The sequence below is a fragment of the Puma concolor genome, chromosome A1 (assembly GCF_028749965.1).
Source record: "Puma concolor isolate L17-30 chromosome A1, mPumCon1.1.hap2, whole genome shotgun sequence".
Lineage (NCBI taxonomy): Eukaryota > Metazoa > Chordata > Mammalia > Carnivora > Felidae > Puma > Puma concolor.
The window spans coordinates 88,415,652-88,441,400 of record NC_141667.1 but is presented as its reverse complement, the minus strand read 5'-3'; the positions used below and the strand labels follow the sequence as shown (position 1 = coordinate 88,441,400).

The 25,749-nt window shown below is 36.2% G+C and overlaps 1 long non-coding RNA gene across 1 annotated transcript; it reads right to left on the bottom strand.

Moving 5' to 3' along the window:
• Window positions 1-3,632: 3,632 nt before the first annotated feature.
• LOC147584287 (uncharacterized) lies at window positions 3,633-23,116 on the bottom strand. Its single transcript, XR_015255299.1, has 3 exons — window positions 22,984-23,116; window positions 13,135-13,357; window positions 3,633-3,680 (listed from the first exon to the last, which is right to left on the bottom strand). It is a non-coding gene; the product is annotated as an uncharacterized LOC147584287 (long non-coding RNA).
• Window positions 23,117-25,749: the final 2,633 nt, after the last annotated feature.

Sequence of the window (25,749 nt, the reverse complement as noted above, 5' to 3'; positions counted from 1 at the left end):
CATTTAGCAACAGTGTGAACCAAGTAAAGGAAGCTATTATGGTAGCAGCTGGAGAAGAAATCTGTAGAGAGATGCAAGAAAATCTTTCAACACTTAGTGAACGTAGGTAGAGAGCATTTAATATGGACATCACTATAAATGATTTGAGCTTCAATATTGGTTTTTAAAAACAGTCTGCACTGTGGTATTTTTATAGTCAGTGTCAAGCACAGTCGTTTTTAGTTACAGCTTGCATAACAGTTCAAGATAAATCAAAGTGAACTGTTCTGAAGAAAAAAAATAGCACATATTTGCTAGTACTGTAATCACTGCTCTGGCCAAAGGCTACTTTGCACTGTGTCTACATAACACTCATTCGACAAATATTTATTAAGTGTTGATTATTTGCCAAATACTGTCCTAGGTGCTGGGAATATATCAATGAATAAAACACAGTCCCAACATGCACTATGTCTATAGCATCTTCTAGGCAGAAAAGCAATGGCAATAGAGGGTGGAAAGTGCTACGTGACATCAGAATTGCATACTCTGTGTTCTGGAGAAGAAGGCAGCATCTGCGCTCCTCTTGGCTAGGAGACTGAGGGTAAGTTTTCCGGAGGAGAGGATGTTTGAAGTTCAGATCAAGGGCCAAGAAAGAGTTGCCAGAGGGAAACTTCTGAGACAAGGGCTAAGTATCTTCAGTGTACTGAAGGTCAAAGTAAAACACAGCAGGGGGAAGCCATTTAGCATGATTGGAAAAAAAGAGTGGAAAGCAGGGAGAGTTGAGAGACAAAGCTGAAAAAATTCTCAAGAGGATGTGCACACAATGAAGAGGAGTTTGTTTTTCACTCCGATTCACTCTGGGTGTACTATGCAAAAATGGATGTAGTGAGAAGACCAGATGGGGCTGATGCAATAATGGAAACATAAGGTTATGGTAGCCCGAACAAAAATATCAAGTGGACCAATCTGATACGTTTTGAAGAGGTAATACTGACAAAATAGGTGACTGAACGTGGAAATTGAGGAAGATAAAGAACTACATATATTGCCCGTTTTCTAGATTAGGCAATTTATGAATCATAGTGTCATTAACTAAGAACAAGGAACCAGTGGGAAGAAAAATGGTCAGTGGTACGTGTGAAATACTCTTTGACTTTGTTTATTCAAACAATCTTTACTGGATGCCTACTCTGTGCTTAGAATTGTGGTAAACACTGGATGTAGTGGTAAACAATACGAATGAATCCCTGTAGCTTACCGTCTAGCAATTTCCATAACTGGGTGGCAAGATCTAGAAGGCGAGTGGCTCATTATACAGGTTTAGTGGTTTTTAGTACAAGGGTGATATCTGACACCATTGAAGAGGACAGAACATCCTCTGAAGAAGGAAAGAAGAAAAGAGGTTTAAATTTTACAGGGCCACTATGCATGATGGACAAATAGATGATATGAAGCCTTCAGTAAAAAACGATAAGTGGTCAGGGACATCTGAGGAGTACCAGAAGAGAATATTGGTTACCTGGCAGATTAGTGTACAGAGTCAATCCAGGTTGCTATGGTACAAAAGCATATAGTTTTTTCTCAATTATTTGATGCCTATCCTCTTCCCATTGAGCTTCATAAATAAGGCTACATTTAATACTAGGTAGCAGGAATAGAGATATGGACAAATAATCCAAAAGAAATATAGAGAAACATGAGAGGAAGAATTCTTTCCTCTCATGGTATAACAAAAAGAATGCTTTCTCCCCCCCCAGAAGGAAACTGAATTCCAGCCCTACACATGATTATACAACCAAATAATGGTACAATAAATCCATCAAACTACTAATTCCTCTACAATTTTATATTTTAGGGTTTTTTGTTTCTGTCTCAAACATTTCTAAATAGAAATTCTCTTAGGCTATTTATAATATTGATGAGGCAAAATTTTATTAGTGCTATGTGTCAGACAGTAAGTGACCCATATGCATTTATTTTAATTCAGTCATTCCAACAATCTTTTGAGACAGTTTAAGAAACTAGGGTTTGGAAAAGTGGAGTAACTTGCCTAAGATCCCATGACAATTAAATTAGTGGCAGCTGGGCTTGAACCAAGATACGCCTGACTCCAAATATGTGTTACAATTGGATTTATTCTGTGCCAATACCTCTATGGAGATAAAAAAAAAATGCTTTGGGGTTTGCCATTCAAAAGGGAAGATCTGCATTATGCTCAGAATCAATTTTAATCTTGTTATAAAACTAAATAATGTATTATTACACTTCATTCATTAAAATTACATAATGCCCTCATCCTGATCAACAGATAACCTCCATAAATGTGAAAACAACTTCATACAGTATTTTTCTCCTATGAATTTTTTAAAGAGCTAATTTATTCATGAACAAAAAATGAATAAAAGCACCTCCTTACCAGGAGATCATATTGTTAACATGAATCACTGTTTGCCTGATGGAGCTAGACAGTGTCTACTGGGATTGTATTTTATTTTATAGGCAACTGCCAATCATGGAGGAAAAGTTACATGTTAAAAAAAAAAGTGGTCATTGATCACTGGGTGTCAATTCCATTTTTGAGCAATACCGGTACTTTATTTGCTTCCCTTAAATCACTTAGATTTACCTCTCAGTGTCTTTATTATTCTATCCTCCTATATATAGCATGGAGTCCTAATAACATTTCCTCCTAGAGGTATCTGTGTCCCCCTCCCAATAGGATATGAAGTCCTAATCCTACTACCTCAAAATGCAACCATATTTGGAAATGAAGTAGTTGCAGATGTCAATAGTTAAGTTAAAATGAGGTCATTAGGGTGGGCTCCTAATCCAACAAGACTGGTGTCCTTATAAGAAGACAGCCGGAGCACCTGGGTGGCTCCGTGGATTAAGTGTCTGACTTTGGCCCAGGTCATGATCTCACAGTTAGTGAGTTTGAGCCCTGCATCAGGCTCTGTGCTGATGGCTCAGAACCTGGAGGCTGCTTCGGATTCTGTGTCTCCCTCTCTCTCTGCCCCTCTTCCACTCATGTTCTGTCTCTCTCTCCGTCAAAAATAAACATTAAAAAAAAAAGAAGAAGAAGAAGACAGCCACAGAAGAAGCCATGTCGAATTGTGCCTATGTAAGGCAAGAAACTCCAAAGACTGCCAGTCATCCACAGAGGCTAAGAGAAAGGGATGGAAGTGATTCCTCCCTAGAGCCTTCAGAGGTAGCATGCTCCTGGTGCACCTTGATTTCAGAATTTTAGCCTCCAGAATTGTGAGATAATATGTTTTTGTTGTTTTAAGCCACCAATTTGTGGTACTTTGTTACAACTGTTCCAGGAAACCATTTATGGGAAACCATTTTTTCCCCACTGTGTTTGCCATCATAGTCAACTTTGCAGCACTCAATACTCTTGGACAATTTAAAGTTAATAGATTCATAAAAATGCTAAGAGGTTGAAGGGGAACTCCAGGTCATGTGGTCCAATCTCCTATACCCTAAGCATTTCTTTTGGAAGCATTCTTGACAGATGATTATAAAACCCAACTCTGACTGGTTTAAGCAAAAAAGTAATGAATTCACATAACACAACAGTCCATGAATGGTATCAATTTTGGAAGTAGCTGGATAAAGAAATCAAAATGTATCACTAAATAAATCTCTTACCTTTCCTTCCTCAAGGCGGGCTCTAATGACCATGACCTTCATCCTGTCTGGTAGAACACAGAGATGAAGAAATGTCAGGCATTATAGCATCAACCAAATAAGAAGAAAATCCTCAGTGTCTTGGCAAAATGCATGAATTTAATAAATAGTCAAGTTGATGGGGTTACACACTCACTTTTTAAATAATCACGGCTACTTCAAGGAACAGAAAATCTACACCTAAAGCACATAGAAGTGTTAATGCCCCTAAACTGAGAAAAGAGGTGGAACTTGACAGAAAGTTCTGGGTGCTCTTGACATTGTAAGGGCGACATTGTTGGGCAGGGAGCCAACTGATATCCACTAGATAAAAACAAATTCAATTAAAGTATGCAGCTACATATATGTAGGAAAATATTTATTCCTCCTCAGCTACTTGAGAAAGTTTCATAAGAACATTTTTCCTCCTAGGTCTGAAACAATAGAGAAGGTACAAATTATCTACACAGATATACAAAATGACTGGAGTATCATAAATAAGTGCAAAGCCTGAATGAGGTGATAGTTGTAAGATATGAAGAGTAGGAATTAGTAGGAAGTAAGGATGGAAAGAGGGGTCTGTGGCAGGCTGGCAAAGGCCAGGAATGCCGCCGGGAGCAGTGCTACCTTTACAGTCAGAGCCATCAAGGTTCAGACCAAGACTGGCTAAGATTGGTTCTCAAAGAGTGACTTGAGGGATATATTGAAGTAGAAAGTCATTGGAGATCACCAATGACCATTTAAAGTAAAAACGAAGATGTGGATTAGGACTAAGGAGGTGCCAATGGAGCATCAACTTGGCACTCTGCAGGGTTTGATGGCAGATGAGGGAATAGTGACAATAGTATCTCTGAAATGTCTTTAGTAATCAATGGGAGAAGACAGCGCCTTTAACCAAAGCAGGAGCTGATTTAAGAAATAAGAAAACAGTGAAAAAGAGATAATGAGTTCAGTTTTTGGACACAACTGACTTGATGGTATTTAAATATATTCATGTTAAGATATAAAAAAAAATGCAGTTAGAAATATATGTCTGAAATTCCTGAGAAATCCAGAGATTCAAATGTTAGAGTTCTTTTGCAGGCCAGCACGTAACTTGAAGTGAGAACAGTCCAAAAGGCAAACTAAACGGATCTTTAATTCCTCCTTTGCCACAAAGCATAAAAATCCTTCACTGAATTTATTTCACTGAAAATTTCCCCCAACTCAGGGTGCTCTACATTTTTGTCTTTTGTGTCATTCTTTGTTTTTAGACCCCCAAGCTCCTTGGGGTAAGGACTTTGTCATTAATTTAGCACAGCTGAATATATTACATGGTGCCATGTGTATTTATAGAAGTTTGCTAAGTAATGATGATTCAGATTTGGTAATCAGCACTTGAGATGATCATATGGTTATGCAGATCAACACTTACTATGCAAAAATCATTTCCTATAGGGGCAGATGTGCTGGTCTCCCTCTGGTAAATTTTTAGATCAGTAAATTTCTTGCACTCTGAAAGTCAATTTAGGATTATGCCTTTGATTGTCATCTTGTTGGCTAAGGGAACCAAGACTGCAGTATCTTTCTATGATGCTAAGCTGCTGAAGGTAAATAATGCTGATGGATTTAACAGCAATTAATTCTAATAATTTAAATGCGGTAAAATAATTTATTGATCTAATAGCATAGTGATTTCACTTCTCCAAGTCAAAAAAAACAGTGGCTGAAACACTTTAAAATATTTAGTATCTAGTCGTACAAATGCAGTTCCTATGTTAAGGCATATTGAGATTCCGTTTGAAATTGGAGAAAAAGAATTTTTGTTACATTTTTTTGGAATATGACAAATGTTTCCAGATTTCAGATTTTAACTTCTCTCTAAAAATAAAAGGGGGAGTGTTTCATAATCTCTTTCTTTCAAAATTCCAGAAACATCTGAACTGTTATTTTAAAAATATTGGTAAAGACTCTGAATTAATTTATTCAGACTCTATTAAATAGTTTTTCTATCAACCTAAGATAGGTGGATACTGATCCAAATAAGTAAGAAAGCAAGAGTGGTATGTAGTAGTAAAGGGGGAAAGAAAGGAAAGATGGGAGAGAGAGAGAAATTTGGAGAAATGGAGTTTTTATTCTAGAATACTGGGATGCAACTGTGACAAAGTAAATTACATTAGAAGCAAGTCTCATGTAAGACAATTTTCTTATTTTTATTTTTATATATCTAGAGAGAAAGCATGTGAATGGGGGAAAGGAGCAGGGGGAGAGAGACAGAGAGCGAGAATCTGAAGCAGGCTCCATGTTCAGCATTGACCCCAATGCAGGGCTCGATTCCACGACCCTGACATCAAAATCAAGACTCTGATGCCCAACCCACTAAACCACCCAGGTACCCCTGTAAGGGAATTTTCATGATTAAATTTTTCAACATGCTTTGAAGTGAGATTTTGCCATAATTTCACACCTGACCTCTCAGAAGTTAACCATTCCTGCTTATTTGTCACAATCATCAGTACCAGCTGACTAAAATCTTAGTGGTATCTATGGATATGAAGTTGATAGACAACGCTAGCCTGATTTTTTAAAACTAGTAATTAAGTGACATTATATCACTCATCCCCCAAAACAACCTCAATAATAACACAAATATGTTCAAGTATCCAATTATATTCCGGGGTGAATGTAAAAATGACACAACAGAAAGTATTAACAGAGATGATGACAGTTCCACAGTAATAGCTGCTTCAAGCACCAAACATGATTAAATCTGTGGTTTAATGGTCTTCCCTTTCCTACTGCATCATGGGAAATGGTTGGTAGAGAGGAAGGCAGGAAACAAATATTTTGTTTGTGTATGTGTTGTATTTAAATTTATCTTTTTAATGTTTATCTTTGGAATCAACTAGAGTAAAAACTGTAAAAAAAAATTCCTTTAATATGAAAGTGGTTTTCTTCTTTCCTTTATTGTTACTGATACTGTATTATACAGAATCATGCGAAGGAACAGCTTGCTATTTATGTGTTTTTGGAGAGCGTAGCTGAAAAATGTAGGTCTACCCATTCTTGATGGGGATAAGTGACTAAAAAGCAATGTGAAAATTCAGAATATCTGCTCCCATGTGCCAACGGTATATTGATTATAAGTTAGAAATACTCAGAAAATGAGGTTTGCTGGCATCCAGTGCGTTTATTCTCAACATCCCCCAAATTGATCAGATGGGAGATTATAAAAAAGGGACACATTTGAGATCAAAAGACAAAAGACAAATTTGTGGGTGGTCCCACAGAGTAGAGTGAACTAATAGAGCTAGGCCACAAAACACCAGAACGGCTAGAATATACATGATGCTGAGGCAAAGAGAAAGAAATCTGGCAAGTTTTTGATTCCCCCTCCTAAATATTCCATTCTGTTGATGAGACTGTTTCTACAGTACAGGTCAAAGGGGAGTAGGACACCTTTCTCGTGTGTGTACTTTTCTAGAGACAACTATGTAGGGCAGCATCCACAGTGAGCACTTTAAAACTCGTAAATGCATGAAACAGTTTTTTTTTTTTTAATTTCATAAGCATTATATAAATAAAAGCAGCAAAGTCCCAATCTATTCCTTCTAGTGGCTAGAATGCCGGCATGTGATTAGATGGAAAAAAAGAACTTACACTACCTCTGAAATGAAAATTTTGAGACACAGTGAAAAGCATTAATGACTTCTTTAAACTTTTAGATGAGCAGTTTTAAGGAATTGTTCAGAAGTCTTATAATGATAGTTGTAAACTTACACACATCAGGGTCATTCATTGCCTGCCTTGTGTAAAAAGATAGGATCGATAACGTTGTAACAGGCTTACGTTGAAACACTCAGAAGTAATATTATATGAAAATGTACTTATTTTGTCAAAATCTAAGGAATGTGAAGTTGCAATAGACATTTGTACCAGTTTGTCTGCTGTGAATTAGACGATGTTAGATTTTATATATCATATTCTTTGCTCATTATCAGAGACAAGAGAAGGTGAGAAGAGGTGAAAGTACTCTAGTTTTAAAACATATTTGTATTTATCTTGCCCCCACCTCAAGGCCCATTCATGGGTTAAAATTGTTGGGTAAAATGTCCTTAATTCCTAACCACAATAAAGGCAGATCTGGCTGTTTATTAGTAATTTGCCTTTTATGTTACAGGTTTCATTAAATAAGCATGTGTCACTCCTCCTTTTCAACTGTGAAGCTAAATATTAATAAATGAATAAGAGAATCATGTGTCCTCATATAATCTCTGCTTATAATTATCTGCTTTTTCATTTATTAACTATTGATTTTACCCCACACCTATATGGGAGTGGTAAGCACCAGAGGCAAACCATGAAGCAGATTTTCTCTCTAAAGGCCCAACTCAACTGTACCCCTCAGTGACCGTCGCTATTCCTCGATGCAGGCTCAGGATTGTTGGATGTCTAGATTTTCAGAGGAGTCATTTTTTTTGTTTGTTTTGATTAACTCTCAGTGTAAGAGCAAAATACGTATCTAGGATGAACTATTACTTGTTACTTCTTGCATACAGGTGAATCGGCCAACAAGAGCTTATCAAGTTTACAAACTTGGACTTAATGATCACACGAGAATGCCATGTCAGGGATGGGGGATTTTCTTTATTAAAGAACTTGTCCTTTTTGGCTCTTGATCCATCTATTCTCACTGCATACCTTCTCCCCTCCACCCCCCTTACTCTTCCTATACCTTCCCTTCTGCCTTTTTCAGTTTCTCTACCTATCACTCCATTTTTCTTTTGTCTTCTTACCTTGCTTTCTTTCTTACAAACACAGACTATACCTCTACTCCAATCTATGACGTAATACACACCCTTTCTCTCACATCTCTTTTTATCCATTATTCCCTCTTTATTCTGCATCCTGTTTTCCCCAAACACGTGTTCCTCTACAGTGTAAGAATCTTCCTTCTACCTCTATTTTTCCTTTGAACTCCGATTCTCTCTCATCACTAAAGTTCTTGAAAAGACAGTCATGTTCATTGCTTTTATATGCACGTCATTCACATACTTATCCTTAAATGAAACAAAGGCAGCCTTTGAGGTTCCTCTCCCAAAGGTGTGTCTATCTTTTCTCTAAGTTCTTTGACTTTCATTTTGCATATGAGGATTAGTCTTCCCAATTTTCCTGGAATCAGTTTCCTGCCTTTAATTTTTGTGACATATCATTATCCTTCTACATACATTTAAATTTAATTTTGAAAAGTGTTTGGCATAATTTTTATGATACTTTGTGTTTTAAGTCATAAAACTAATAATACATGTTAATTAAAAGTAGAAGAATGTATGAAATCTTCGCAATAAATGTTGCTGGTACAACTGGGCATTTACATGCCCAAACCTGCACTCAAAAGAGTAAGGTTGGACCCCTACACATCATACCACATACAAAAATTAAGTCAAAAGTGATAATAGGCTTGAAAGTAAGAGCTAAAACTGTAAGATTTTTAGAGAAAAGCATAGATGTAAATCCTCATGATTTTGGATGACACAATGTTTTCTTGAATATGACACCAAAAGTAAAAGTAAAAGTAGATACATTGACCTTCACCAAATAAAAAACTTTTTTGATGCAAAGGACACCATCAAAAGTAAAAAAACAAACAAAACAAAACAAAAACAAGAAAATCTCCCATAACATCTGAGAACATATTTTTAAATCATGTATCTGATAAGGGACTTGTATCCAGAATATATAAGGAACCCTTACAACTCAACAAGAGACAAATAACCCAGATTTAAAATTGGCAGTGAATTTGAATAGACATTTCTCCAAAGAAGATATACAAATGGCCAATAAGCAAATGAAAATATATTCAACATCATTAGTCATTAGGGAAATAAAAATAAAAACCACAATGAGATATCACTATGCATCCAGAAAGATGGCTAGAATAAAAAAGACAAAAACAAGTGTTGACGAAAAAGTAGAGAAATTAAAATCCTCAAACATTGTTGGGAGGATTATAAAATAATGCAGCCATCTTGAAAAACAGTTTGGCAGTTGTTTGAAATGTTAAAAATAGTTACCATGCAATCAAGCAATTCTACTCTTAGGTATATACCCAAGAGAATGAAAGTGTATGTTCACACAAAACTGGTTCACAAATGTTCATAGCACATTACTCTTAAGCTAATAACCCAAGTGCAAATAACCCAAATGCTTAATGGATAAACAAAATGTGATATATCCATACAACTGAGTATTATTTATCAATAAAAAAGAATGAAGTACTGATATATGCCACACCACATAAAAACCTTAAAGATATTATAATAAGGTAAAGAAGTCAGTCACAAAAGGCCACATATCATGTTATTCCATTTATATAAAATTTCTATAATGGGTAAATTCATCATTGTTCCATTATTAATAGAATTGACAATTAGTAGTTCCTAGCTAATAAGAGGACTAGAAAATAGGAAGGCACTGCTAAGGGGATTTTTTTTTTTAGATTACTGAAAATGCTCTAAAACTAGATAATGGTGATGGTTGTGCACATTTGTGAACATATTAAAAACCACTAAAATGTGTATTTTTAAAGTGTGAACGTGTTGGCTTATGAACTGTATTTCTAAAGCTATTAGCAAAAAATGCAGGAGAGTGCAAAGAAGAAAATAAAAATCTCCATGAACTCAATATCCATAGATGATTGCTCTGAACTTCGAGAAACAGTACAGACTCTAGAGTCACCCAGACCTGCATTCAAATCCTATCCTTTTCATTTACTAATGTATTTGTGGCTAAGTGATTTAATTTTTCGGGCTTACTCTTTATTTTATCTGTAAATGAATGCATTAGTAAGGATAAAATAAACTTGTCACAAATAAACTCTGAAACTTAATAAATAAGGTCTTTTATTCGGGGCGCACATAATGGTCTACGAAGTTTGGGTTCATGTTAATGGCAGCTCTTTCCAGTGCTTTGGGGACCCAGCCTTCTTCCAGGTTTTGACTGCTAATTTCTAGGGCAGAGATTGATAAACTTCTTTTGTAAAGGGCCAGATAGTAAATATGCTCACCTTTACAAGCCAGACCTCTGTTGAAACTCCACTCCCCGTTGTAGCACAGAACAGCCATAGGCGCTATGTAAGTGAACTGGCATGGCTACATTCCAACCAAACTCTTTACAGAACATGCAGGAGAGACATGGTCAATGGACCATAGTTTGCCAACCCCAGCTCCAGAGTCTTGTATCCATCTAGCAAAACAGCAAAGAAGGTGTGGAGGAACCTCCCTCTTTGAGGCTCAGCTTACAAGTTATACACATTATTCTGCTCAAGTCTCTCAGTGACAACAAGTCAATACCATATAAGATCATATCTACCTGAAAGAGAAAACAGGAAATGCTAATGACTAAGCATTCACTTTCTAGCTTCAACTGTTACTTTTCAAGGGAAGTGGATCTGGTGAAGTTACTCATCTTTAATACACCTTATGGTGCCCTTGTGAAGATTAGTAATAGCATCTATAAAGTGCCTTGAACATAAAAAGCATATCACTATATACTCCAGTTTTTATCATTCTGATCATGCACATTGTTAACACAACTCTAATCTCCTTTGGGCACAATTCCTGTCTTCTTAATTGTGTTTTAATTATTATTCTCTTTCCTTAAAATCTGTTCTACTGTTATTATCCACAGACCCTTTCTCTACTCTGTTCTTCACTCAATTCTAAAAATCTCTTAACTTTCAGTGTGCGAAGATAGCACTATTTTCTATATTCTATGGCCTTCCAAGTTCAAGACTTCTGAATCTTTTCTGGCTTGCCTTTGCATAGTTATTGATATCCTGTATCCACCATTTTTTTTTTTTTACTATAACTTGTATGCCTTTCTTTTTGTTCCTGTTTCCAATTTCTATTGTCATGTGTCTTCGCTTCTCAGGGCTTCTGTAACAAAGTACCACAAACTGGGTTGCTTAAAATAAGAGAAATTTACATCTCACAGGTCTGGAGGCTAGAAGTCCAAAATCATGGTGTTGGCTGGGCCACACTCCTTAAGAAGCCCTTGGGAGAATCCCTCCCTAACTCTTCCTAGCTGCTGGTCATTTGTTGACAATCTTTAGGGTTTCTTGGCTTGGTGCAATGCTAATCTCTACCTTTGTAGTCACATGTTACTGCATGTTACTGTGCACATGACCATCTTCTTAAAAGGACATCCTTCATATTGGGTTAGCGGCCCATTCTACTCCAGTATGACCTCATTTTAATTAATTATATCTGCAGTGACCCTATTTCCGAATAAGACCACATTCTGAGGTACTGGGGTTAGAACTTCAATGTATCTTTTTGGAGGGAACATAATTCAACTCATAATATGGTGGCTCAAGCATGTATTTGCTGGACCACTACTGTAGCCTTTTACTTGTTTTGTTTGCTTCTTTTTTAAATGCTCCATTATTTTCTTATTTCAATACACTTTCCAAGGTCAGAAAACCTCTTCTAACATGGCATGAGTATAACAGACTAGGCTTTGAATCAGAAGCTCAGTAGCATTTGGTAAATAACTTAATTCCCTAAATATCAGATATTTCCTCTGTTAAACAGAAATAACAGTACCTGCTTCGTGGCATTGTCATGAGGATTAAATGAGGTCATGCAGGGACCACACCCACCATAAAGAATGCCTGATATGCAGTCAAGGGTTTCCTCAATAGGGTGGGTGATGGGTACTGAGGAGGGCACCTTTTGGGATGAGCACTGGGTGTTGTATGGAAACCAATTTGACAATAAATTTCATATATAAATAAAAAAAAAAAAAAGAATACAAGCCACAAAAAAAAAAAAAAAAAAAAAAAATAGTGTCCCTGAATTCATAACTTTAATTATACAATTCTGTTACTCCAAAGTGTTAACATCATAGACTTGTTGTATTTCTTTAAATGTCCAATGGAGATTAGCATTGCCTTGCCCCTAAGTGACCCTCAATAATCATTTACTTTATGAATTTTTTAAGGCAATGCATTTAATTTAAGAAGCCACTACACAACTCCAAATAAGAGAAAAAAGTGCGAGGAAATTAGGTCAAAGACAGAAATAAGAAAATAAGTATATAGGGCAAGGTTGAACTCATTAGTATTCTTCTTTAGGAATCATACCAACAATGTTTAGCTTATATAAGAAATATGTACACTATTTCAAAGTTGGCTGTTGAAGGTAAAAAATCTGTTTTGTATTTTAAAGTAAGCAAAAAGTCCCTTTAAATAACAACATGGCATTGAGATCTCAGCATTTTCTTGTTTTTACCCCAATAGCAATCTGCTTTCATGCATACTCCACACATAGTACCGATTCCTCCACATTCTTTTTCTCAGAAAAACCTCATGGAAGTCTAAGTAGTATTGGTCTCCTATCTTTTGTCTTCTAATGTATGAAATCTGAAAACAAATTATTAAGTTTCAGAGCTTAAAGAAGACTTAATGATAATTCCATATCCTTTATGGAGAAGAAATAGTACCTGGAATAATTATTTCATTGAGATCATGCTGCTATTTGGTGCCCAAACTGAGATGAGAAACCAGGACGCCTGTCAAGTGCTCATTCTTTTTTCCCATAGAGCCTTGCAGTCCAACTGAAGACAATCAAGAGGAAATCCATGGGTGATCCCGGGGATGAGAACTCTGCGGAAGCCCTCCTACTCTGACATCGTGGTTGTGTAACGGACATCTCGCAGACTCATCCTGCACAAAAAACATCAACAATGCTTTAGCAAAATAAGGAATCTGTACATATATTAAGGCTGGCATTAATGAATTATAAACAGCTAACTCAGAAAAAAAATGGGAAAAGAGTGATTAAAATCTTTCTCTCTTTCATACTCTGTATACAGTGTTTCTCAAACTTTACCATGTTCAGGTGTAAATCACCTGAGGATTCTGTTAATGAAGACTGTGATTGAGTAGATCCAGGACAGAGCCTGAGAGTCCCCATTACTAACAAGCTCCTAGGTGATGTTGATGTCTATGATCCATGGACATACCTGGGACAGTATACTCAAGAATGCAGGTAGATTATAACTACCTCTCTGGTGTCTGGGGAGTGGCAGCCTGGTCTGTAGAAACCGCAATGACAATAGCACTTGCTATCTCTTGCCCTGCTTTGGTCCTTAGCTCTACTGTACTTTAACGTTATATCCATTTTTTTTTTTTACACAGCTAGGAAAAAGCTTTTTATAGGAAGGGATCATGACTCAATTTTTTGCCTCTCCAGGGCCTATCAAATGTTGGTCACTTAGAAATGTTTATGTTTGATTACAATGTTAAAGAAAAAATATATTTGGAAGAAAACCTGTACTGAAACAGGGAAGTTTTTTTTAAATACTCTTTTCTTGGCAACAATGTGAATCATTTTGTAATCTAGCCATATTATATGTGCTATGACATTAGAATTATGTCATATTGGAAAAAGAAGAGCCATGTCATATCATAAAATATGTGATTTGCCTTATCATATACATTAATCTATGGTATAATAGTGTTTTACTTATTTTGAAAGAGAAATACATAGTAATTCCATTTAAAATTTCATTACTACCTGAAACTGGAAATAGTAAATCATGACTGATTATATGTAAAAAGTGTTTTGAATATGATAATGTTACAGAAAAGAAAATCAGCTAAAAGTCAAACTATATCAAATAATTAACAATATTCTGGAAATTTATATTTAAAAAACAAAAAAACTGGTCTAACTCTTCAATACATCCAATGGTCAGTGTTTTGGTTTATAATTCCAGTAATTGTTCCCTGTAACTTTCAATGTATGAAATTACACAACTTTGCTTAAAATGGCTGATATTTCCAATTCAAGAATATATTTCAAGTAAATGTTTTAAATTAGTTTATTTTAGGGGCGCCTGGGTGGCGCAGTCGGTTAAGCGTCCGACTTCAGCCAGGTCACGATCTCGCGGTCCGTGAGTTCGAGCCCCGCGTCGGGCTCTGGGCTGATGGCTCAGAGCCTGGAGCCTGTTTCCGATTCTGTGTCTCCCTCTCTCTCTGCCCCTCGCCCGTTCATGCTCTGTCTCTCTCTGTCCCAAAAATAAATAAACGTTGAAAAAAAATTTTTTTTTTAAAAATAAATTAGTTTATTTTAATTCCAGTATAGTCAACATACAATAAAATATTAGTTTCAAGTGTACCATATAGTGTTTCAACATTACCTACTGCTTAAGATAAGTGTATTCTTTTTTGAGGAAATTTATTACCACACACAACTGGAGCTAGAGTGTATTCAAGGTGCCATATGACAGGGGTTCAATGACACTATCAAGAACTCATATTTATTTGTTTTTTCAACCTACCTTCTATATCATGGGCCTCACTCAAAGGTTGGTTCTCTCATAGGGGCACTATGGTAGCCAGAGGTGTCTGAGGGTTATTTATTGAATTCCGTAAGAAAAGAGCATGTGAAAGATAAAACTCCATTCCTCTCAAAGTCCAGGACAGAGGTCATTTACTTCTACTGACTGGAAAGCCTGAGTCAAAGGCTTCTCCTGGTTAATGACAGTTAAGAGGGAGATGCCAGGCATTTAAATAGTCTAATTAGAATTCCCTCTGGAAACAAGGATTTGTGTATGTCCCTGGGGGGAAAAATCAGAGCTCAGTTTGGAAAGAAGGCAATATGGGATTATTCCTAGACACACTCATTTCATAAAATCTGGCTTCTGGGTTCAGGGTTATGTAGCAATACATTTGTCCTGCCTTTTATTTTCACCATCTTCTGACAATTAGTTGAAAGTGGTCAATAAAAACATAATGCATAGCAAATAGGTGCCAAGAGTGGAGGCTAGGGACTAGTTTTGCAAGTGATCATTGAATTGATACATGTAGTTGTGTTATAAGAATTCTGCTATCTTAACAATCTTCTAACACAGGAAAAGAAGACTTATCAAAACCCCCCTACATTTAACATATACCATGTTTCATTTATTAGCTCCAAAGGAAAATAAACAAGCAACATTTATTGTGTATCAACAAAGAAGAACACAGAAATTGGCAGTCTAAGGTGTCCATCTACATTTGAGGTATAGAGAAGATGACAAAAAGGACCCCAATTTTTTTCATTTACAAGAATGGAATGAATGAGAGGTATTTCCTAGAATAGCGTGGCATCTGAATGTCCACCAAGGATGTGAGGTCACTGGAAAAAACTCTGTCCTTGTAGTTTTTCTTTGGCACAGGAAAAACCGGGTAACAAAATTATACTCAGTTCATATGGGAACTATACTATCTTATTTGGGTGACTTTAACAATATTTTTTACTTCTGACTTGATATGCCACACTTGTGAGCCCATGTAAGAATGAGTCATGGCCTAACACATTTCTCTTGTAGCTTGTGGTTAGAGAGCTATCCTGAGTGATAGACAAAGGTAGGGGAGAAAGACTTTTTTCATACACACTGAGGATTCAATCTGCAAAAGAAGATGACCCTCAAAAACGAAATACTATTTTTCAAGAGTTACAGTCAGAAAGGTTAATGTCAGGAGTGACAGATACATGGCAGGGACATCAGCTAGCAGCATCAGTACCTTTGTCCTTGATCATAAAGTAACAATCAGTAGGTAAGGACTAAAGATGCTGGATCCTGACAACTAATTTTACATATAACTATAAAGAGGGTAAGATAAAGGTCAAAATGTTCTATCAAAAGAAAACAATCTGTACAGACTGGTGACTCAGGTAACAAGTACTGAGGTTCAGAATAAAAGATCTCTGGAAATATTCCTCTAGCATGCCTAGCAACATGCTCTGCCTTTGTATTGACTGTTTCGTTGTTTACTTTCTCCCTTAGCTTTCCATGAACAGCAGAGGCATACAGGGTGTAGGGCCTTTGAGAAGCAAGAGAGTGGTGGGGGTTGGGGGCTTGGTGCAACACTTAGTAAAAATTCTAACCTAGTCCCTTGGTACCAGGAGTCAAGCTGAACTGTGAGAAACAAGTGAAGTCGACCCCATCTTAGACTTTTGTGATGTTACACGACAGAATGAAAATCCTTCTCTCTTGTCCCCCACAACATTAACTTTTCTCCTTGTAGTCTTATCAAGAGAGACTGAGCACAAGATAGAAAAGCCAATAGGGTGGGTGTCCTTATTCTTCTGTTACCATTTTTTCTTAGTAGTCTCAATTGGAGTAAGTCTTCCCAGCATAATCTTAAGGAAAAATATGTATCCACATAAACAGAATGAAACTAAGGTAGAGAAGCTTGAAGGGAACTGAAAGCACAAGTTAAGAGGGAAACTGAAGACAGTTAATTCTGTCTGTTTTGGGGTAATTTCCATAATAACAGATAAAGTAGAAAATGATTTTTGGAGCACCTCTTTTGTAACCTGCTTTGGAACCTGTTTTTCTCCTAATTCTTTGCCCTAGGTAGCTTTCCTCATAATTACCTATGCATTCCTGCTCCTGTCAGCCAGTGCCTGCTGTCTTCCTGAAAAAAGGTCACTCTATGATGCACTAAGTTTAATAGATAATAATAAGAGCAGTTGAATTTGTTATAAGCTTGCTATTTGCTGGAGAGTTTTAAAAGTGTTTTACATTATTAACCCATTTAATCTTCACAACAGTATTTTGGAATATGTAACTCCATTTTACAGATGAGAAAATCATGGCAAAAGACAGATTAAGAAACATACTTAGCAAAAGGGAAAAAAAAGAGAGGGAGACAAGTCAAGAAACAGACTCTTAACTCTAGAGAACTCTTAATTCCAGAGGGGAGGTAGGTAGGGATATGGATGAAATAGGAAATGGGGATTAAGGACTGTGCTGCTGTGATGAACACTGGGTGATGTATGAAGTGCTGAATCACTAAGGTACATCTGAAGCTAACATAAACTGTATGTTAAACTAACTGGAATTGAAATAAAAATTTAAAAAAAGAAATATGCTTAAATCCTATAGTAGTAAGATTCCATCCCAAATAGATTGGCTTTAAAACCTGTCCTAGTAACCACCATCATTTATAACCCAAGGCCATTTGTATATAATATTGTCAGTGAAATGTTTCCTATTTTGAGTATTGTGGGTTTTTTTTAATGTCATATTTGCTCCTTCTAAAAAAAGAGAATATCGTTTTATCCTATTCTTCATTTAGAGTTTTGGATGATTCTCAAAAATAAGGCAACCCATTTCTTAGTTTCTTCAAGGCTCTAGAAGATTGATAGGGAGAATTATTGCACAGATAAATACCAATTTCAACTTAAGAAGTTTTTGTACTTGCCATAAATATCAATTAGTTTATTAATCTTTTGACACTTCAGTGCATTGTAAAAGTGCAAAACAAAAATCTAAGTTGAAGAAAAAGAAGAGATCCCTGATGGCCTTATTACAAGTGTATGTTCTTGGGTAAATCACGAGGAGTTTGATTCTACCATTTGTAAATAATGGGATAAAAGTAGCCAATATTTGATGACACTACCAGAATCAACATTTGACAAGTTTGTACATTACTAAAAAATTGTGAAATTTTAGAAATAGCTTCCTTATTTAGGACATTTAAAACCAGACTGGCCATCGTATAGCAGAAAAGTTGTCTGTCAATAAGAAAAAAAAAGCCTCTATTAAGGTGTTTCAAAACATCTCCTTATTTCTAAGGATACTATATAATATTCGTTCATATCTTTGGAAAGTGCACCACTTCTGAGAAATCCTGATTTCTTGATACTCTGCTAAATATTTTTAAAAGCAAATTATTATTTGAAGGAAAATAAATAACAACTTTTTCCAGCAGGCCAAAGAAGCCACAATCATGCTAGGGTTTATGATGACATCAACTTTTCCTAGACACTAAAGCAAGACATTGCTCCTAGCACTCTACCATCTGCCGCAGATATTTTAAAATTCTAAAGCACTAACAATGATGCAATTTGCTACATTTTGAGCTGCATTTTACAACTCTCTCTTTGCTGAATTACTATTGATGACATTAAAACCCTTTACAAATCAAGACAACACATGTGCTTGCTATTGCCACCAAAGAGCTGTCAGCAACGTTCTTTCTAGGGGTGTACCTGCCAGTTCCTTTGGGGTCAGCAAGGTTTAATCGCTCTTTACAGAATGAGACTCAAGACACCTCATTTTCTATGTTACTTATTGCTCATGAGGGAAAATGCCCAGGGAGAGGACAACATTCACTTGAAGAAGGAATAAATGGGAAGCAAAGTGAGCAATTAATTACATTTGTTTTCATCTTCTCATACATAAGAAGGAGTATTCTCCAGATTTCTGGAAACAAAAAAGTTACAAAAAAAAAGTTACACAGCATAGGACGATCAAGGAGCCAAAACATTTCTTCATGAGCACTGACATAAAACTTAGAGTATTACAGAAAATAAGTTGCCTGACACAAGAAAAAAATATTTCAAGACTTAAGACTTAAATGTTTGATAAATATTTAAAAGTTTTCTTTGCTCTTGAAAGTTGAGCAAGTGGGATAGCTTCATAGATAGGTAGGTCTTAAAAACTCCAACTTCAAATTATTTTCAGCCAGTGATAACGTGTTATTTGGATTTCTGCAAAAATGTTCACTCAGAGGGACAGAAGAATCTAAAGTGCCAACAATTACGAAAGAAGTTTCAACTCAACACCTGATGGACTGTGGTTATCGGTTTCAAACTTCAGAAATTATTAGCAGCTGTTACTTTCTAAAAGTATCTAAGATATTCAAACATTTGCCCTGGAAAAATGACACCTGTCAGAAAAAAATAACAGGATGAAATATGTCTTCATTCATTTTAAAGAATCTGTTTTATAAAAGATCTTCATCTAACCAAAAACAATCATCATTGGCATTTGTGGTTACCTTCCTAGCCCTTTCCTTCCCTTTATATTAGACTCTTTTTAAAAGAGCTTTTTAAATTCAAATTCCTCATATTTCTATCATGTTTTATTATTGAAATAACTTTAACTGTTTTGATAAAGGTTATAAAACCTACATCTACAATAGTCCTGGACTAGTAGCTAAATGCTTCTTTATTAGACTGAAAATATACTTGAGTTTTGATATTAATAATAATTTATGGGTACTTAAGTTCCCCTCTTATTTTTTGTAAACATTGTTTCACAGAAAAGGTAAGATATGTTGAGAAATATTTTCTGCTTTTGATTTTCAGGATAAGAAAAAAAAAATAAACAGTTTACATGACCTAACATCCTTGTTCCCTAGGTCCTGCTGCATAAAGTGAGGGAAAAGTAGGTGATTTAACAAGCAGGGCTGAGGGCTGAGTCACCACACTTGGAAGTTGCAAACTGTCATCTTATTTTTATTACTGAACACTTAATGAAAGAGTGGCGAGGTTACAAGCAGGTGGCCAGGCAAGATGCGAATGAATCACTTGGAGAAAAGGCATAAACACAGTTTGCCATAAGAGCAAGAAATTTGAAAAAGACCATCTATCACAAGATCCCATACAAGTCCTCACCCAGAAAATATCCTTTCCCCAGAGACCTTGGCCCCATATACTAACAGTAGAAATGGTAACAGCAATGATATCCACTGTGCATGTAATGCACACTAGTTCCCAAGATAGACACTTCACATGTATTATTTCTGAACACTAAACTGGTCCTACAAAATGAACATCATTACTTGTGCTTATAAATCAGAAATGGGAAGCTCAGACAAGCAGAGAGGTGTATGATGCTAACCCTAAAAAGGGATGGAGCCGCATGGCTTACCTGTGTTTGACCTCAGGACTGCCTAATATCAAAGTCCACCCTCTCATCAACATACTTTGCTGCTGCATCTTTGGTTGTATACAAAGTTGTTTCTGGGAACAGTGGAACAGTAAAAGGAGATCTCAGGATTTAAATTTGAGGGGCGCCTGAGTGGCTCAGTTGGTTGAGCGCCGACTTCGGCTCAGGTCACGATCTCAGTCTCTGAGTCTGAGCCCTGCATTGGGCTTTGTGCTGACGGCTCACAGCCAGGAGCCTGGAGCCTGCTTTGGATTCTGTGTGTGTGTCTCTCTCTGCTCCTCTCCTGCTCGCACTCTGTCTCTCTCTCTCAAAAATAAATAATGAAAAATGAAAGGAAGGAAGGAAGGAAGGAAGGAAGGAAGGAAGGAAGGAAGGAAGGAAGGAAGGAAGGAAGGAAGGTTGGTTTAAATTTGAGTCATTACAACTCAGGGTTTTATCTATCTACTCAGAAAAGAAAGTGGGAAACAAGTGTAACAGGCATATGAAATATAAATTTAATACCCAGACTCACTAAATTAGAAATTTCAATGTCATATCAAATCCTGTAGCACTTATTTTAATTTTTTAAAGTGTTTGTTTATGTCTATTTTTGAGAAAGAGCGAGTGAGCGAGCAGGGAGGGGTTGAGGAAGAGAGAGAGAATCCCAGACAGGTTCCACCCACAGAGCCCGATGAGGGCTTAACCTCACATACTATGAGATCAAGACCTGAGCCAAAATCAAGAGTCCGATGCTCAACCAGCTGAGCCACCCAGGCACACTTGTGCATTTATTTTAAATATATCACCTAAGATACGGGATGGTCTTAATAAATCATATGAATCCCCCTCCTTTTCTTTTACTTCCTCACTTTACAAATGCTGAACCAGGCAGAAAATAAACTTAATCTAGTGTTTTGATCAGGATTTGGGTTAGAACCAAACCATTCACACAGTCCTGAGGGTAAGAACAAAGTTCAGATGAAGGAAATGAAACAAGGCAGGCCTTTCCATCCAGCATAGAACCTGTAATTCTAATTTATTAGCCCTGACCTGCCCCTGACCACACAGGAGAAGCTAGTCTCTGACTCCTGGGACTCTTCTTCCCTAGTCCTGATGCCCAGAAGGAAATGCTTCTAGCTTCTCCTAACTTGTCATATGTAATGCATTAGTAGTAATAACCATGCAATCACTGCTAGTTCAAAATGTGGTCCTGAACATTTTCATCAACATACAACTGTACTTTTAAATGATTCTCAAAGTTTTACTGAACTATGATTTCCAGCTTATAATCAAGGAAGGCCAAATTTGGACTTCAAGAAATATTCTAATTACTTGGAAAATTCATGAACTCCCTAGAAACATGACTACAGAGTGACAATCTGAGGGAGAATCCTTTAACAGAATAAAGGGTCCATAATTATAAACAGAGAGACCCCCCTCAAAGCAGTACACACTGAAATGAAGGTGCCTTTCTCTGCAAATAGTGCTTGATAACCAGGAAAGGGATATTTTAAGTTGGAGAACCCGTTAGCTTTCATTCTGTTTTATTTTAACCTTGTATTTCTTTGTAATTACACTATAAACAGTTCATCACAGAAATCTGTTAATATGCTGCAGATGGTGAGGGGATCGTACAGGGCTTTGTGCTTCAGCATCTTGGTCATGTACCTCATCCAAATAGGTCCCTATGTTACATTTAAGAAGAGGTATTTATGTTCTAGCTACTTTTCTATTGTTCACAAAAGAAAAAGTATCATTCTTCAGAACCAAACACAAGAAACTCAACACCTGGGTTCTTTTTGACTTCCCCTGAAACTGTATTTGACTGTATAAAACATATTTACTAAACTTTAAGTGTTTAAGAATGTAAAAAAAAAGACATTGTTACTATTTCTGGAAAATTGCATAAAGCTTCATGAATTAGTCTTTACAAAATAATTTGAACATCTCACAGTTTCATAGAACTTCTAAATATTATAATATCATTTCAATATGTACTTTTTAATCTTTTAGTTTTATTCAAAATTAATGTCTCCCCCCTAATATTAGTAAAAACTATCAGAGTAAGCTGAGTAACAGATTTCAGCATTATCAGTAAGGCAGTTTCTGTATGCCTTGCCAATATCTTTGTAGGTCTCCTTGTTAATCATTTTACTTTATTATTTATTCCACATATATTTCCATGAAGAGTTCTTAACTTGATGAAAATCTGATTTCTTGATCCACAATCAAATCTTACTATGGCCAGCTGCTATGTCTTCATAACTGTGAAAATATTATATCTCTTTGCAAGTTGGCTCTAATACAAGAAAGGTTACTAAACTAACCCAATTAAATTGAGTATATCTGCAAGTTTAGATGATTATTGCTGTTGTCTGTGAGGGCTGGGATCCAACGTGATGGATTGCTGGCTACCCTAGTGAATTCTAAAGGGGAAAAATATCCCATTCTGGATTAGCTTGAATTGGCTTACATAAAGGTTTTATGATGCAAATTGGAGATATTGGACTTAGTAACAACCTACACTATCTGTTATATTCTTCTGTCTCATAGTCATAGGAAGCTTCCTTGAGTGTGACGCTCCATCCTCATTAATAAGCTCTGTGTTGTACATCTTTGTCTGATATGAAGCTGCCATACCTTGTCACCAATTATAGACTCTGAAAAGACCCATCTCATTATAGTACTTAAATTGCTTGTTCCTGAAGGTGATGCTTGGTGTGTCTCTTCTGCCTCTTGCCAACAGGAAAATCACCCTTGAAGTGAATAGATGTCAGTCAAAAGCTACAAAAGAAAAGCAAAAAGAATTAATAAAAAAAAAAACCTGGCTAGAATATTTATCAGCTTATTGCACATAAAAAAAAAGATTAGAAAAATAAAATGCAAGGCTAAAAGACACACTTTTCAACACTTTAATCGTATGAAATACATCTGTCCATGCATTTGGGACCAAGCAGATACTTTTTTTAATGCAAATCACACATGTGGACTATTCACCATTCTGTCACTGTCACACTAAGGGAAGGAGGTAATGTTTGCAAACACTTTTTCTCTGTTTCTCATTGCATCACTAGGTGACAGGAAACTGAGCCCCATGTAAGAGAATTCTTATCCTTGGATGGCATCGCTCTGTATGGCAAACCTGGTACAAGGGGGTTTTAGATAAATTGTGACTGAGCAGTAAATTGAGACATCAATTCATAGGAATTGCTAAGTCAACTGGGCAAGAAAAGGCATAGCAGAATACTCTTCTGCTAAAGGAAAGCTAACATATCAGTCTTGAGGATATGCAAAACGCATTTGAGATGTATTGAAAGGACACCTATTCCCAGATATGATAAAATTCTATTTATTCCATTTCAAAACAGAAAATTTCTTCACAAATTCCCCTTACTAATAAACCTCATTATAATCATGTGGAGGGAAAAATGTTTGCGCTCCTTTGCTTTTGGAATGTACAAGTTTGTTTACAAGCTATCCAATCAAGACTATTTTAATGATGGGGACTCTCCCAAGGCAATCTCGTTCAAATATCTGTCCCACACTGTGCCCAGAACTGAGTCAGCCAAGGGCAAAATGAACAGGCTCACAAACGTCCTCAGAAACTAGCATGCAGGTCCTAGCTCAGCCCCTGGAACGCAAATATATCCCAGTCCTTTACAATATGTATCAAAAGTATGTGCAGGTCTTTTGATGTTGTTCAAAATGTTAAGCCTTTTTTGGAAATTAAATGTTCAATATTAACACCATTAGACTTCTCTTTAACAAGAAGGTCAATAAATTATGCCCATTTATTTAAAAAGCCCCTTCGTCTAGTTAACTATACTCTCAAATGCGGCGAGAACATGTTCTCATATGATATCCATTTGTGTATACAGATGTACCCACATACAAGCTTTCGGAAGAAACGGAGAAAAAACAATCACATCAGATAGAGAACATTCATATTGAAAACACACTTGGTACAAGACATTTGTACAGGATATAACTCATATTTCTAGTTCCAGACTTGGTATTATCGCCACCATTTCCTCATAGGAGTTTGTGCAATCTAAGAGTACATGATCTGAATCTGAGAGATAGAGCAAACTTAACTGTTCACTTCTGTACAAAAGAGCAATGGAATTCTGGCATAATCATTCCATTCAAAACAGCCTTCCATTAGTTGGTATTTAGGAGCATTTTGGCCTTTTTTTAGCAGATCTGAGAACTTAGAACATTATTATTATCACTATCTTTTTACTAGTCTTTACTAGCCTTTACTAGTTCTACAAAGGTTATAGTAAACTGTAAAGGATCAAACATTTGTAAGTTCTTATTACAACCCAGTTCCTCAAGGAGAAGTTATGATGCATATAAAGGCATTTTGACATTTAATTAAATAAATGAATATTATTTTTCAACTATACTGTGTAGGTATTTTTTAAAAGAAACTTAATTAAGTAGAAATCCAAAACACATGTCGGATTGAAGTTGAACTCACATTTCCCCAGTTATCAAATAAACATGAAAGTGTAAGTGCTAACTATGATGAAGGCAAAAAACCTCAACACACTTTATCTTTATTTAGTACAGAATAAATAAACTCTTTCTTTGAAGAAGGATACTGTCTCACTTCTGATAATGGGGCAATTTTTTAAGTAGGATTACAGGGAAAGGATTTTTTTCTTGAACACATCTTTTCATATGTGATGTTGGTAGCAGTATATGATAACTGAAGACTATTTACATCACTACCACTTTATTCTCTGTGTATATCAGTTTGACCATAAGCATGCACAAAAAAGCCGTGTTCCCTTGTCTGAAAAAAATGCCAACTCAAAAATGCAAATAAGAAATGGCATTAGACACAAACAGCGATTTGTTTTTCAAGAAAAACAGTCATATAAGGAACTGAGTTTGCTTTACTGCACATGACTTAGGAGGCTACATACATTCTCCATGGCCAAAACTTACACTTGAGTTTGTGCAAGAAACAATTAGTGATAATGTTTTTCTCATCATACCTAGCTCCTATTAATAAACTTTTGTTTCGAAGGTGAATGTGGACACTCTCATTTCCTTTGCTTCTCTTAAAACCAGTGACCTCCATCTTCCTCTTAGGTTCCCAGTTTCTCCCTGGTCCTCCCTTAACAGAACACATGCTGTTACTGTAAGTGTCTTCACTAGTCCTTCATATTCCACTATGTGCTGCCTTTCGTCCCTTGCACTTTTCAGAAATGTATTCTTCCACTGTGAGACGTTTATCTTCACTGTAAGAAGATTCTGCTATTGATGTTTGCAAATATTAATAATGAAATGTGTCACTATTAGATACCTAATACCATAAAATACCCAGAATCTAATGTTATTCAGGGTGGTTTCATTTTCTGCTTATGTCCTGAAATCAGAATTACTTTGTTTTCC